The sequence below is a fragment of the Myodes glareolus genome, chromosome 6 (assembly GCF_982192425.1).
Source record: "Myodes glareolus chromosome 6, mMyoGla1.1, whole genome shotgun sequence".
Taxonomy (NCBI): Eukaryota; Metazoa; Chordata; class Mammalia; order Rodentia; family Cricetidae; genus Myodes; species Myodes glareolus.
Window position 1 is genome coordinate 46,519,228 of NC_142031.1, and position 14,325 is coordinate 46,533,552.

The window sequence follows — 14,325 nt, forward strand, 5'->3', positions numbered from 1 at the left end:
TGGGAATGCAAACTCGTGCAGCCACTGTGGAAATCAGTGTGGCGATTTCTCAGGAAACTGGAAATCAACTTCCCTCAGGACCCAGCAATTCCACTTTTGGGAATGTACCCTAGAGATTCCCTAACATACTACAAAAGCATTTGTTCTACTATGTTCATAGCAGCACTATTTGTAATAGCCAGAACCTGGAAACAGCCTAGGTGCCCCTCAATAGAAGAATGGTTAAAGAAGGTGTTTAACATATACACATTAGAGTTTTACTCAGCGGTAAAAAACAATGACATCTTGAATTTTGCATGCAAATGGATGGAAATAGAAAACGCTTTACTGAGTGAGGTAAGTCAGTCCCAAAAAGAGGAACACGGTATGTATTCATTCATAAGTGGATTCTAACCATAATTAAAGGTCTTTGAGCCTATTATTCGTGATCCTAGAGAAGCTAAATAAGAAGATGAACCTGATGAAGATTATTTAGCTATCCGCCAGGAGGTAGGAAATAGACAAGAGTCCCAGGTAACCTCGGGTGCATGGGGGGGGGGTGGGAGGGTTGATGGAAGGGGAGAGGGTTAGAGAGAATTTTACACAGTTTTAAATGGAGCAGTTAAGTATACCCATTACTTAAAAAGAAATAAATTACACTCCTGTGACTGTAAATGCAAACAAAAGTACTAGTAAAGTATTACTTATTTTTATTATAAAAACATAAAAAATATTAACAATAATAAATGGATTTGAGAAAACTCTAAGAAAGTATAGGAAAGTCTCTCCTAATGGGTCACTGCTGATGTTTTTGTCACTTTATATTTAACACACAACGTTTTATATTCAAATAATATACATTATATCTATGTGGAGGTCTTATACCAGTGAAATGTTATAATATAATATTTTAAAAGAGGGTTTGCCTGGCAATCTTGTCTAATTCCAAGATCCAGGAGGATAACTACATGATTTTCCTCAGGTTCACCTTCTTATTTAGCTTCTCTAGGAACATGAGTTATAGGCTCAAAGACCTTTAATTAAGGCTAGAATCCACTTATGAGTGAGTACATACCATAATCCTCTTTTTGGGTCTGGGTTACCTCACTCAGTAAAGCATTTTCTATTTCATCCATTTCCATGTAAAATTCAAGATGTCACTGTTTTTTACTGCTGAGTAAAACTCTAATGTGTATATGTTAAACACCTTCTTTAAACAATCTTCTATTGAGGGGCAAATTAGCAATTTTGTATTCTGGGGTCCGAGAAAAGCAGCGAAATCTTATCCAGGGACCAGCAGAGGTCAAAATCCACATCCAGTTTGTAAAGATCAGCTACAGCATCCAATCGAGAATTTAAATTAGTTTGAATGTCCATGGTATTTCTGTCTAACCGGCAGGGTTCCTGCCATGAGTACTCAATGCTGCAATTTAGGGTAGGGGAAGTAGCTGCTTCCCCTCAGGGGGTAAAGCAGCCTTGTCTAAACAGGCAGATCAAGGCAGAGCAAAGACAGGAAGCTGGGAAATGGGGCAAAGGCAGGCGCTGGATCATCTCTCAGGAATCTGTCATCTTTGCCGCTGCCTCCGCCACCATGTCCGTGGGATCTCTTGATCTCACCTCGTCGTCAGGTGTCTGAATAGAGGAATCCACGGTCTGCACCAGACGTTCAGGGACCCAAATGGATTGCTTTGCATCCTGTGGAAACACATAAACCTTTCCTCTACCCCAAATTAATACATGAACTGGACCATGTTATATATTGGGAGTAACAAATACTCAGAACATAAACTTAGCTCAGCCAGTATTGATGTTGGCTGGTCTTGAACTTAGAGACCTGTAGGTCTCTTCTCCAAAGAGCAAACATAATTGGCCTGTGCCACTGCAACCGGCCTTAATATTGGACTGAATAGCCAACAGCAAACATTTTTTTTTATTGGCCTGTACCATATAGCGGCCTTAAAATTGGGCTGAATGGCCAGTCCTAAAACATTTCCTGGAGTTAGTTGCATTTGGAACTTTTTCAGGGGCAGAAAATAATTATCTCATCCAGTACGTGAGCACTTACATAACTGGATAGAATTATTAAAATTGTTATCTTTATGGGGGCACATTGCCTTCCGCCAGCATTTTGAGAAATAATTAATAGGATCGACATATCTAGCTACAGATGTGGAAATCTTTGTCAGTCATCAATCCATATAAAAAACATTAGGACTTTATAAATAGTCCTCCAAAGAGCAATTAATAAAATAAAAATATATGTAGCAGACCTAAACTGAAAACTCTCAATAGACAAACTTAAAAATGCCTGAAAGACATTTTAAAAATCCTCAAATATGATATCTTTAACCCTTGGTGAAATGTAAATCAAAATAACTTTTGAGATTTTATCCTATTTTAAATGACATGGCCAAGATCAAACATTGCTCATAGTTTATACTTAAGAGAAACCTTTCCACCATAGTTGGAAATGTAAATTGGCACAGTTTGGATTTTTAGAAAATTAGGCAACATATCATCTCAAAATTTAGCTCTACCTCTTTTTTGGGCCCCTATAAAAAAGATGTTTAACCATGTCATAAGGACATGTGTTTAACCATGTATATGGCAGAATTACTTTATTAATATAGAATCTGAAAACAACCCACATATATTTCTTTAACACATCTGATAAATGAGGTAGCCATAAATGTTATAAAATATTTTTGAATAACTCTAAATATATAAATTAAAAAATCTGTATAATAGACTTTAAACCTTATAAGAAATTTAAGCCACTAGACAATGGAGAGATATCCATTCATCTGTGAAAACAGTATCAAATAAGCCAAATGGACAATATTATTGAAAATTAATCCATGAACTTAATGTAAATGTCCATCAAATTTATGATGAAAATTTAGACTTTGAATAAAATAATTATTACCCTTATGAGAAAATGTAAACTTAAAATCCTGTATAATTAAGGAACCTTTGAACCTACAATAATCTCCAACTTAAAACTGTCTAGACTTAAGTCCTAAATAAATTGTTATAAATATGGCATAGTTGAGCTATTGCTCTAAAAATATAATTTTGAGAAAACAGTTCTCCTGCTCCTAGCCTGGAGCCCTTTAAAAATGTGTAAACAACCTTTCTTTAGAAAGGAAAACATTCGATTTAAAACCAGACAGCTGTTCCTTTCACTAACCTCTTTAACTCTGATTTACCAGGGGTATTCCCCATTTCTTAATTATCTCTTATCTCTTAATTATCTCTTAATTATCTTAAGGATCTCTTATTTAATTATATCTTAATCCTCAATGCATCCTGGCCAGACAACAGGATGACCCGGTCCACAATCCTCACCTTTCCGATCTCACCCACGAGTCTCGGCGGAGGGTGCCCAGGTTGAATGAAATCCATAAAGCATGAGGTTGAGGAGAAACAGCAGCTTGCTTACTCCTCTGCTGGGGCTAGCTTTTTACCATAGAACCAAATGGGGAGTCAAGGAGGGACTCTCACCTGACCCCAGTAGGGGTCAAGGACTGATCACCGTGTATTCAACCTTTACCTGCCCCAGTAGGGACTGTCACCTGACCCTAGCATGGATCAAAGAATAATCACGTGCACTCAAACTTCCTCATCCAACTCCAGGAGCAGAGGGAAGTTATGATTCTTTGTAGATAAGCATCTCAAATGTATATCTTTATCCTGGAATAACTCTGTAGACCAGGCTATCCTTGAACTCACAGAGTCCCACTGTCTCTGCCTCCCCAATGCTTGGATTAAAGGCGTGTGCTACAACACCTTGAACTCACAGAGATCTGTCTCTGTCTCCCAGGCATTGGGATAAAAGGTGTGTAACACCACACCCAACTACTCTCTTTCTTAAAGAACTTTAACTTTTAGCCTATATACATTTTTAACACATTGTAAACCAGTTAGAGGTTTTCTTCCTCTTAGAATCTCTCTTTACTGTATATCTCTCTTTTTCTGACTACATAAGCCTTTAATTTACTAAGCAATATGGAGACCCGTGGCTTAGATGGCTAGATCCATCCCATTTCTTAGCTTTCTATAGAGATGGAAAATCCTTGACCTAACAGCCTTAATGTTGTTTGCCCTGCCCGTTGCCCCAGGCTATTGGTCTGCCTTTGTTATCTAGGATATGGGCAACCTGCTGAAGCAGTTCTCCAGCAATGGCATGCTTTCTGAGCAAGCCCAAAGGTAGCAACTGCAGGCCAGAAAACCACCGGCTCGCGGCCTCTGCCAGCTTAAAGACATTTGTGTCTGGCCCAGCCTTAGTGCGCAGCCTTTGCTCTGTTGGCGCCACTCCGAGCTTCACATAAGGCTACATACAGCCTGCGACGTAAACCTGCCCTTAGCCCGCCCACTTGTGGCAGGCACCTTTTGGCGCTGCAGCGCTCTGCTCCTTGGCCGCCAGTTTCCTGGGACTCCTAGAGTTGCCAGCCACGGTCGCGCAGCCCTCCAGAGTCCCATGTAAGGACCCTGTACAGTCTGTCGGCCTCCGTGGAGGAGGATCGCATTCCGCCTAGCATGCAGCTCATTAGCCACGGGTAATACCCAGCTCCATCTACGGGCTCGGGGCTCAAGGTTGCTGTGCTCTCTTGTTTTGTCAAAACTCTCTCTCTTTTTGGCTCTTTTGTCTTTTGTTACTCAAAAACTCTTAATAGAACTGTTAGACATACTTTGAATATTCCCTCAGCCTGAGGGCCGCAGTTATATGGCCATCGGCTATTACTAGTGTGCTAGGTTACGCTGGGTCCTGTAGCCTTGGGAACGGATTCCCACCAGGAGCTAGCTGTGCCCAGCCTGTTTCTCTGGTAAAAAGTAAAGCTCCCTGCATGTGAGAGTCAGGGACTGAGTTTTAAAACACTCTAAGCAGTCTCTAGTGCAGTGTGATTTAATCCTGGTGCCTAGTCTCTTTAAGAAATTTAGCAGCTGATTTGCCCACTGGCCTCCAGCTCCGGATCAGACCTTTTGGCACCCATATTTCTATACATCAAGCTTATTCACCCCCTTGTCACACGTGCACAATTGCACACTACAAAACTGGCCAGTTCCCTGGTCGTGGGGGGACCCTCACCTCTTGGGGTTCTTGTGGTGGGTCCACAGATGGCAGAACGCAGAACGCGGTTCTTCAGCCCTTCTTCAGGGCCACCGAGGGACGCCATCTGTTGCCTCCGCACTTTTCTGTGAACACTCGAACCTCAAAACAGGCGCGTGCTTTTCTGACTCAAGCCCACGAGAACGGATTAATATCCTAAAGGGTTGAAACAGACACACACACAAGAGACCGGGCTCATTTACCAAAGAGCAAGTGGCAAATGGCAGTTTTATTAAGCAAAAGTCGGGTATATATATTGTGGGGCAAAAGGACACCAGCCCCCCACCAGGAACAAGGAAAGAGAAAAATCAGGGGTCCGCACCCAAGGTCGAAGAGCAGCTGAACAGAGAAAAGAGGAAGCCAGGTGGCCGAGCTCAGGGTCAGAGAGAAGCTGACCCGGGAACCTTGCCTGCAGCGAGAACCTTGCTTGCAGGTGGAATTACCATAACAGAGGAGGGGGAGTTCTCTCTAAACTATACCCTTGGGCTGTAGGTGAAATTATCATAACAGAAGAGGGCGAGTTCTCTCTATGCACACCCTCAAGCTGGTGCAGTGGAACCAGGATGCAGAACGGCCCTGCATAGCGCCTCGGGCAAAATGGGGAACGACCTGTGTACCTACAGTACATATGTTTGTTAGTGGGATAAATTGAATCTTCCTAGAAAGCCTCTTGATTCTCATGCATGGGAAAGAACAGGCCTTTCTTTCAGCAGAAAGCCTTGCATTCTTCTGAAATGTATACCGATAATCCAGAGCATATTAGAAGAAAAATACAAGTTACTATACTTCATTCTAGCTTGGAGTTTGCTATACATGGGTATATCATAACATATCCACTTTCTCAGTAGTCCTAGGAACATTTTTATTCTCATTCCACTAGTACCAGTAGTCAGAACTCTTCATGCCACATCCCGAGAAACGGCTCTGCCTACCCATGGGGTTCCATAGGCTTTGCAGCTTGGTTGGATAATGATTCCATGCTGCTGCACCAGTGTATATGCCCAAGCATTTCATGTATAAGCTTCATTCTCCTAGGATAATCCCATACATGTTTAGGTGATGAATCCTTCATGTGATTGTTGCTGTTGCTTGGCAATATATTGGTGATTGTCTAGAAACTGGGACTCCAGCACACAGTGACTGCTGTTTCAGTAGCTGAAGCCACCATGTTTCTGCAACACCTGGAATGCTAAACTTCTTTTTTTTTTGATCCCTCATTACCTATAGTTTATCTATTGCAACCAATACCACCAAAATAGAAGGTTGCCTGAAATGGCAAGGAACTCCCTTTATGTAAATATGGTCTTGCTTGCAGGACTGACTCAAACCTGTTATGTTCCTGGTAATCCTTGTGGGCTGACACCCTTCAATCTCATGACATTCTGCTGTGAGACCATAGTGCCATAATGATAGCCTTACTTTCAAGATACTAGAGTTTGGGGAAGAGTTTTATCTTAATGCCTTTTAACTGTCATTTATTAAAGTATATAATGCTTAAGTGGTGGGTATTAAAATGAGTTTTGCCATGCAGTTTTAGGAACATATTATTAGAAGAAAAATTGTTTGTTATCCAAAGTGTCATGATATAAAACCAAGTAGTCTTCTGTTAATTACATTCTCTATTCAAATATAAAGATAGTTTATATTTATAAATATCATTAAAGATATATAAAAGTACTTTCCCACATATTTATACTTGACTTTATCTTTCTAATTAAGTTTTGACCATTTTTTATTAGGATTTTAAATGGTTAATTCCCCTTTTTTGGTCACATGTTTCTAATGTAAACTGGCAACTTGAAAGAAGAAATCACAAATACACTTCACCAAGAAGCACCATGCAGACTGAGCTCTCACAATGGCAGTCAAGACTAAAGGCATTATTGTAGAACCCCCAGCATGTGTCCTTTCACATCTTATATATATACTTCCACCCAGAGCAACTTATGGCTGGTTATTTTTAGTCCCTTCAACTAACTTCTCTGTTACATATTATTAGTTCAGTGGGAGATTTAAATGACTCTCTCTAGGTCTCCCAGAAAGGTAGGGTTAAAACCTGAACACTTTGTTTATTGTTATGTCATGGTTTATTACAACTGCTCCTGCTTTCTTCCACTGACTTATGACAAGAGATGCAGTGACCTCTGGAATGGCATACTTTATGCAAGAAATAAACCAAGGGCAGAAATATATAAAATGAAAAGAAACAAACATTAGTAAAACAAAGAGTTAGTTAAGCATTTGAGAAAATCAATAAGATTGACAAACCCTTAGCTAAATTAACCAAAAAGTAGAGAGAAGATCCAATTTAACAAAATTAGAGACCAAATAGGGACATAACAACAAAAACAAGAAAGAGAATAATATGGACATGCTTTGAAAGGAAAATCTAAAAGAAAAAGATTATTTAACTGATATATACTGCTTACCAAAGTTAAATCAAAATCAAGTTAAATAAGCAGTTCAAACAGATGTACAGCCTCGAGAGAATTAGAAGCTGTAATTAAAAGTCTCTCAACAATAAAATCCCAGAGTTAGAAGGTTTTAACACATATTTTTTAAGAAGAACTAATACCAATATTCTTCAAATTATTCCATTAAATAAAAACAGACAAAACATTGTCCAATTATTTTATGAAGTCACAATTATTCTGAGAGCTAAATCACATAAAGACTCACAAAAAAGGCAAGTACAGACTATTTTCTCTTATGAATTTAGATACAGAATTATAGGAAGGGTAAATGATAATCAGGGTATATCACGTGAGAAAAATATATTTTCAATAAAAAGAGAAAAATAAAAATTTATAATCTAAAATAAATAAAGCAATGTTCTGTTTTCTAAAAACACATTTTTATGTTATGAACATCATAATTATTATGATCACTATCACAAATCTTTGAAAATAACTATTTACTAAGATAGAACATTGAAAGAAGGAAAGACTTATCCATTGATGCTCTTGTTATGGTTAGGCACCACGTGGAGTGCACAGAGTAAACAGAGAACAATATGTATACCCCCAGACATCAGCTAATGTCAGTGCTATATCCTCTGACACCATAGAGAAATCTTTATATATTTTTTTAAAAGTATTATCTAACAAAATTTTTTGAAGGATGTATAAGATGAGGCAGGAAAGAAATTAACCTAATTTTATTTTAGTGTTCCTTCCTGCTCTTCCTCTCCTCCTCTTCATTTCAGTCATTTTCTCCTTGTATTCATTTTCCATGATGCATACCAACATAGTTGAATATATTTTACAATACAAAGGTCATCTTAACAATATATCAATGCATACATCCTTATGACAATTAGGAAGAAAAACTATAATATTGTCTCTATAGTGACTTAAAATCATTTATTTGTGAATCAATAGCCATTTATGATAAACATATAAGGAAGCAAAACATAGTCACAGAATACCTTACTGACATGTATTGCTTATAAAGGTTAGGAAAATATCATAATCATAATAAGAGAACATTACACATTATTATCTCAGATTACACAAAAGACCAAAATGTTTACTATCACCACTTATATCTAAAACAATAACAAAGATATACCAATTGTATTAAAAATGAGCAATGAAAGACATGAAGTAAAACATGTATACACAATAATAAAAATCTCAGTATAAATATTTAGAAGTAATTAAAATATAATATGTACATACACGAAGAGTAATAGTATTGTCGCTTTATGTTAGCAGGCATTCAAGTGAATATAGATTTTATCGGTGTCATAATATGATGACTTTCAAAAAGTATGTGTACATGTGTGAGTGTTTTTTGTTTTGATACTTGTAAGATCATTGTGTGCTCTCAGAGGCCAGAAAATATTTCTGGAGCAACTGCAACTGAAGATAAAGGTAGTTAGTTGAGCTTTACGATCTGGATTTTGATAATCAAATCCAGGTCTTAAGTAATAGCACTGAGTGTTATTAACCACTGGTTAGTCTCGCCAGGTCCATGAACTATTTTTAAGTATATGTAGAATCTCCAGTTTGCACGTAACTTCAATATAAAGCAGCTAATAATCCTAAGAGTTTCTAATACTGATTCACCCAATCAAGAATGTACAAATAAAATCTAAAGACAGCATAACTAAGAAAATGTGAAGTGGAGAAATGTGGTATGGCATCTTCTCACATTTTTTTTAGTGTAAAGTCATAGTATTTAAGCCAGTGTGTATAATACATGCACAGATAAACACATGAATGATTTAGACTTCATAAAATACCCACAGGAAGTAGATCTTGCACAAATGCAATTAAAAAAATAAACAGAATTGAAGATAGATCACTTTTGTTGTGTTGCTATTTGGTTTTGTTTCTAAAACTGTTCTATGGGCATATCAGTACTTTAATAAAACCACTGATGAAAGCATGGTCAAAACAGCCTTGTACTGTGTATAATTTTATATATACAAATCTACATTTCACTACACACAGTGGGAAGTCATATGATGATGATTCAATTTTGTTTGATACAAATAATCAGACCGGTGGACAGAGGACCCAACAGGATACTATGGGAAGTGCTACAGACAGCTGAGAGCATTGGGGACTTAGGGAAAATTTCAAGGCTCAACAGAATATCATGTTAGGCAACTTTCTCTTTCTCTGTCACTTATGCTCTATCTTTAGTGAGAATAGCAGTAATTCATTCTATGTTCAGTTTTTTTAAATATATTTCTCTGCCACTTAAATGCTGGTACTTAGAAACTAATTCATTACATGTTGATGGTTTTTGTTTGGAATGTCCCCTATAGTTTCAGCCCTTCTGTACAATTTCCTCATGGTAATGCAACTCAGAAAACTTATAGGAATCAACTCTGTCAAGGCAGAAAATGGACTGATACTCTATACTGTTGTAAATGAAGAGGAAGGGGGATAGGGTACAGAGAGGACTGTTTAGACACTTTTATAAAAAAATGACTTTGTGTGGACTTTTGAAAATTGCTGTGACTTTTGAGAAAAAGTTTCAGTGAGTGAGGCATGATATTGAGCTGCTGAGGCAGTTCAGCCTTTCACTTCTGCTTCCATGGAGGTTTATGTTATGACTCGTATTACTGTGGGAGGAAGATAAATAGCCTGTAGACAGTAATAAATTCCAGTGTCTTCAGGCTCTAGGCTGCTGATGGTGAGAGTGAAATCTGTCCCAGATCCACTGCCACTGAACCTAGATGGCACTCCATTTTCCAGGATGGATGCACCGTAGATCAGGAGCATAGGAGCTCTCTCTGGCTTCTGCTGGTACCAACTTAAATAATTGCTAATGCCCTGATGGCCCGACAACTGATAGAGACTCTTTCTCCCAGAGATACAGACAGGGAAGATGGAGACTGAGTCATCAGGGTGTCACACCTTATACCTAGAAATAGAGACATAATAAATATCCACAGAATTATTCATCATAGTAGAGGACTACTCTAAACTGCCAGTCAATAATCACTGTGTAACAGTGAAAATCCCATTTTAGTTTTATTTTACCTGAAAACCAGAGCAACAAGATTCCAAGGAGCTGAACAGGGGTCCTCATGTCCATGCTGAGTCCTGACTTCAGTGACAACTGCACAGGGTCTGACTGGTATATGAGGAAGTCCTCAAGGCTGTACAGTGAGTGTATGCAAATCATTGGGAACCAGTTAGTGTTAGGCACAGCTGTAAGGCTTACACAGTAACTAAGCACAAAGACAATATCTCCAGATGCTCAAGGTCATACTCCGTATATGCCTACAGAGAATGCAATTCTTCTTTAAGTTTTAAAATTACAGATGAAAGAGTTCCACAGACAGCCAAAAGAGGGAGAAGGAGCCCCCACTCTCACTGTTAGGAGTCTCACAGGAATATCAAACTACTCAACCATAACATACATATAGTGAGTTTCCCTGATCTCTTAGTCCCCATAAATTCTGCTTAGTTGATTCTTTGGACCATGTTTTCATCCAGTGAACCCTCTGGAACCTCTGATTTTTCCTCTCCCTCTTCTACAGGACTTCCAGAACTCTGCCTAATGTTTTGGGGCTCTGTATCTGCTAAATTAGTTGTTGAATTAAGATTCTCTGGTCTGTGTGATATTCTGTGAATTGAAAGAATGGCACGGGCGTTATGCATAAGCACAAGAGGATAAATAGGAGATTCTCCCTAAAAGTTCACTTAGGGGAAATCAACTTTCTGTCACCAGGACTAACAAGAGATGGGCCATGCCAGCCCACCTCCCTTGGCTTCTAGATGTTTCTCTGGATATGTATGAATTAATCACCAATGTAATTAGGATTTATAAAAGTTCTAATTTATTTCAATTGTTTGGATCAGATATATGTGTAGCCTGATACATGTTAGGGTCTCAGAATAATAAAAAAGAATTACAGATACCCTGGATATGTGCCTCACATATGGCAATGTATGTGAGGAGGCCAGAGGTGACAGCTTCTATGCACTTCCCAACTTGTCTTCACTCCTCATAAATGAACAATTCCCTGGTCCATCCACAAGAGAAAGGTAATGTTTCTCTTTCTTAAAGCTCAGGCTCAGTTGGAACATGTGATAAAGTCATTATGGTGGATTGTTAGTCATGATGTACACTTTGTCAGAATTACTAATAATATGTTATACAAACAATATATCATTTAATACTATAACTTAATAATTGTTTATATACCGTGGGTCTAATGTTCATACCTTTATTTCTTCAAAACCTCTTTCCTCCCATTGTGAAATATACTTGAACTGAAACTTTTTTCTGATTTGGTATAATGCTCTTTGGTTTTGCACTTTGAAGATCACTGAGAACTGAACTGTGAAGAGCAGGATCTGCAACATTAGGCATATGTCTAATATGCTGGTTCCTATCAAAATAAAGAAATTATAGGCTCAGAACTAAATAATGCAAGATTATATGCCTAAGATGGTCTCACTTACTGAAACTTACCTAGTTTTCTGATTCACCTTTTCATAAAAATAAATGCATATTTTTTTCTATTGTCCATGAAAGATTTAATGTGTAAGTCTGACAACTACATTAAAATTCCAGAATTCATTTTTTATTTTTAAAATTCTTTTTGAAAATTTGAGAAAATACACCTTCTATATGTACACGTTGTGGTCGAGAATATCCAAAGTTCTTTGACAACAGTTTTTGTAACTCCAATATCAAAGAATGCTTATATCATTAAAAATTAAATCATTTTATTGAGCAAATGTATGTAGTGGTTTGAAAACAACATAGTAAAGAATTTTGTCTTCCTTGAAAAAGCAGAAGTACGCACTGTATATTGTAGAGTATAAATTGAACCAGAAAAACTTGTAGTTTCTTTGTATTCAAAGTCTTAAAAACAAAATAATTTTTAAACATGCTGGAAAGAAGTATTCTAAGAGTTGGAGACTCAGTCAGTACAGTAAGAAAATTGTATATCTCAATAGCAGACAGAAGAAGAGGAATAGAAAAAAGAGAGAGAGAAAGCGAAGCCCTTTGAATTAGTCATAGAGGTAAGTAAGGAGCTATGTTACAGAAGATGGAAAGGAACTTCAGACAACAAGGAGAAAAGTCAAAGAGTAAGGACATGTGTTCTTAAGAAAGAGACAGAAGGAGAAAAGGACAATTTGAACTTTTCTTAGTAGCTAAGAAAAACTAGTATGCACTCCACAGAGACTTGTGTGGGAGATTTTACCATGTAAGTCTGGGAAGAACAAAAACACGCTGAGCACTAAGAACTAGTCCGTCTTTCTATGTTTTCCTCTCTCATGTCGGCTGTTATTATCAGTCATCGAGATTATCAGAAGTTCAGGAACAAGGCTGAATGTCTCAATCTTAATATTTGACCTGAACAGACATTGATAGTAAAGCCAAGTCTAAAACCGAGCTATGGTCTCAGTCTTGCATAGATAGATCTCCGTAGTGGAAAATGTTGAATGTTCAGACTTATGTAGCTATTTGAGAAGAGCCAAGCATTAATAAGGACCACCTTTTTGAGGAAAACAATGGGAAATGTATTCTTCTTTTCAGCACTAGACAGAAAGGACATAAGTATGAAATTCTGGATTAGAAATAGATCACTGAGTATAGAAAAAACAATTGTTTTTTAAGACAGAATCAAAGACACATGCATTGAACTATTTTTAGAAAGACTATGGAAAGTCTGTTAGGACTTCTCACTAACCTAAAGAAGTACAACACACACACACGCACACACACACACACACACACACACACACACACAAACACACCCTTGCCTTTTGATATACAAGTGAGTTTATTTAGTAAAAACACTTGAAATCCAGCTTATGATGGTTTCTGATATTTGTTGCTTCCAAGAAAACCATTCAGGAGTATGATTAATAAATCTTAGAAACAGTGATTTTGTGAGATTGAAACCTAATTATAATAACACAGAGAGTTAAAAAAAGAAAGTTGGGTAAAATTTGACAACAGGGAGTATAAGGGACATCTAAGTGCCAGCCTCAGTGTCCCCTTCAAATTCAGAAGAAGACTTAGAGCAAGCACGGGACTTAGATCTGAGGGAAAAATGAATTCTCCACTATGTACTTTTTAAAATCAGTTTCCTTATTCTTCTCCTGCTGTTTCCCCCCTATTTCATAAAGCTTCCATTTTATAAGCACAAACAAAACAAAGACAATTCTCTTAACTTGAATTTCTCTTTATTGTTGAAGGTCACAAATGTGATCCATATGAAAGACTCTTTCCTGACTACATGTCCTGACAAATGGAAGACAGTTGCAGGGTGATGGTTTCTAATATATCTCAGGGAATGAAACAAGGTTCTTGACTGTGTGAGTAAACTTTTTACTGAAGGTCCTACAGAGTATGTGGGGGAAATGACACAATATGCCAATACATGAACAAGGTTAGCACCAAATAACCCTTGCCCAGGTTATTGCTGAATCTTGCCCAGTGCTTATTACTTCACAAAAGATCAACTCTGAGAATCAGTCAATATTCAAAAGGTGGTAGGCCCAGTGCCTTAAGAACTGGGTTTATCTCCATCAGAATGCACTGATTGTGGTCTGTCTGCCTTTTGCTCTGTCAGCTGAAATCTCACTGCATGATTTCTGTATACCTCAGCAACAGACAAAGCAGCAATTGAAGATAATTTCCTGAATTCTTATATTAAGAATTCTCAGAATGTACATATTGTCTTTGGGGTTATTCTGTACTGTATCTTCTCCATATTCCCTCCCCCCTTCTCATTATTCCCTGTTCTACAAAAT

The 14,325-nt window shown here is 37.7% G+C and overlaps 1 long non-coding RNA gene across 1 annotated transcript; it reads right to left on the reverse strand.

Moving 5' to 3' along the window:
• Positions 1 to 674: 674 nt before the first annotated feature.
• Positions 675 to 5,322, reverse strand: LOC148121794 (uncharacterized). The gene is made up of 2 exons (XR_015738105.1): positions 5,069 to 5,322; positions 675 to 1,674 (listed from the first exon to the last, which is right to left on the reverse strand). It is a non-coding gene; the product is annotated as an uncharacterized LOC148121794 (long non-coding RNA).
• Positions 5,323 to 14,325: the final 9,003 nt, after the last annotated feature.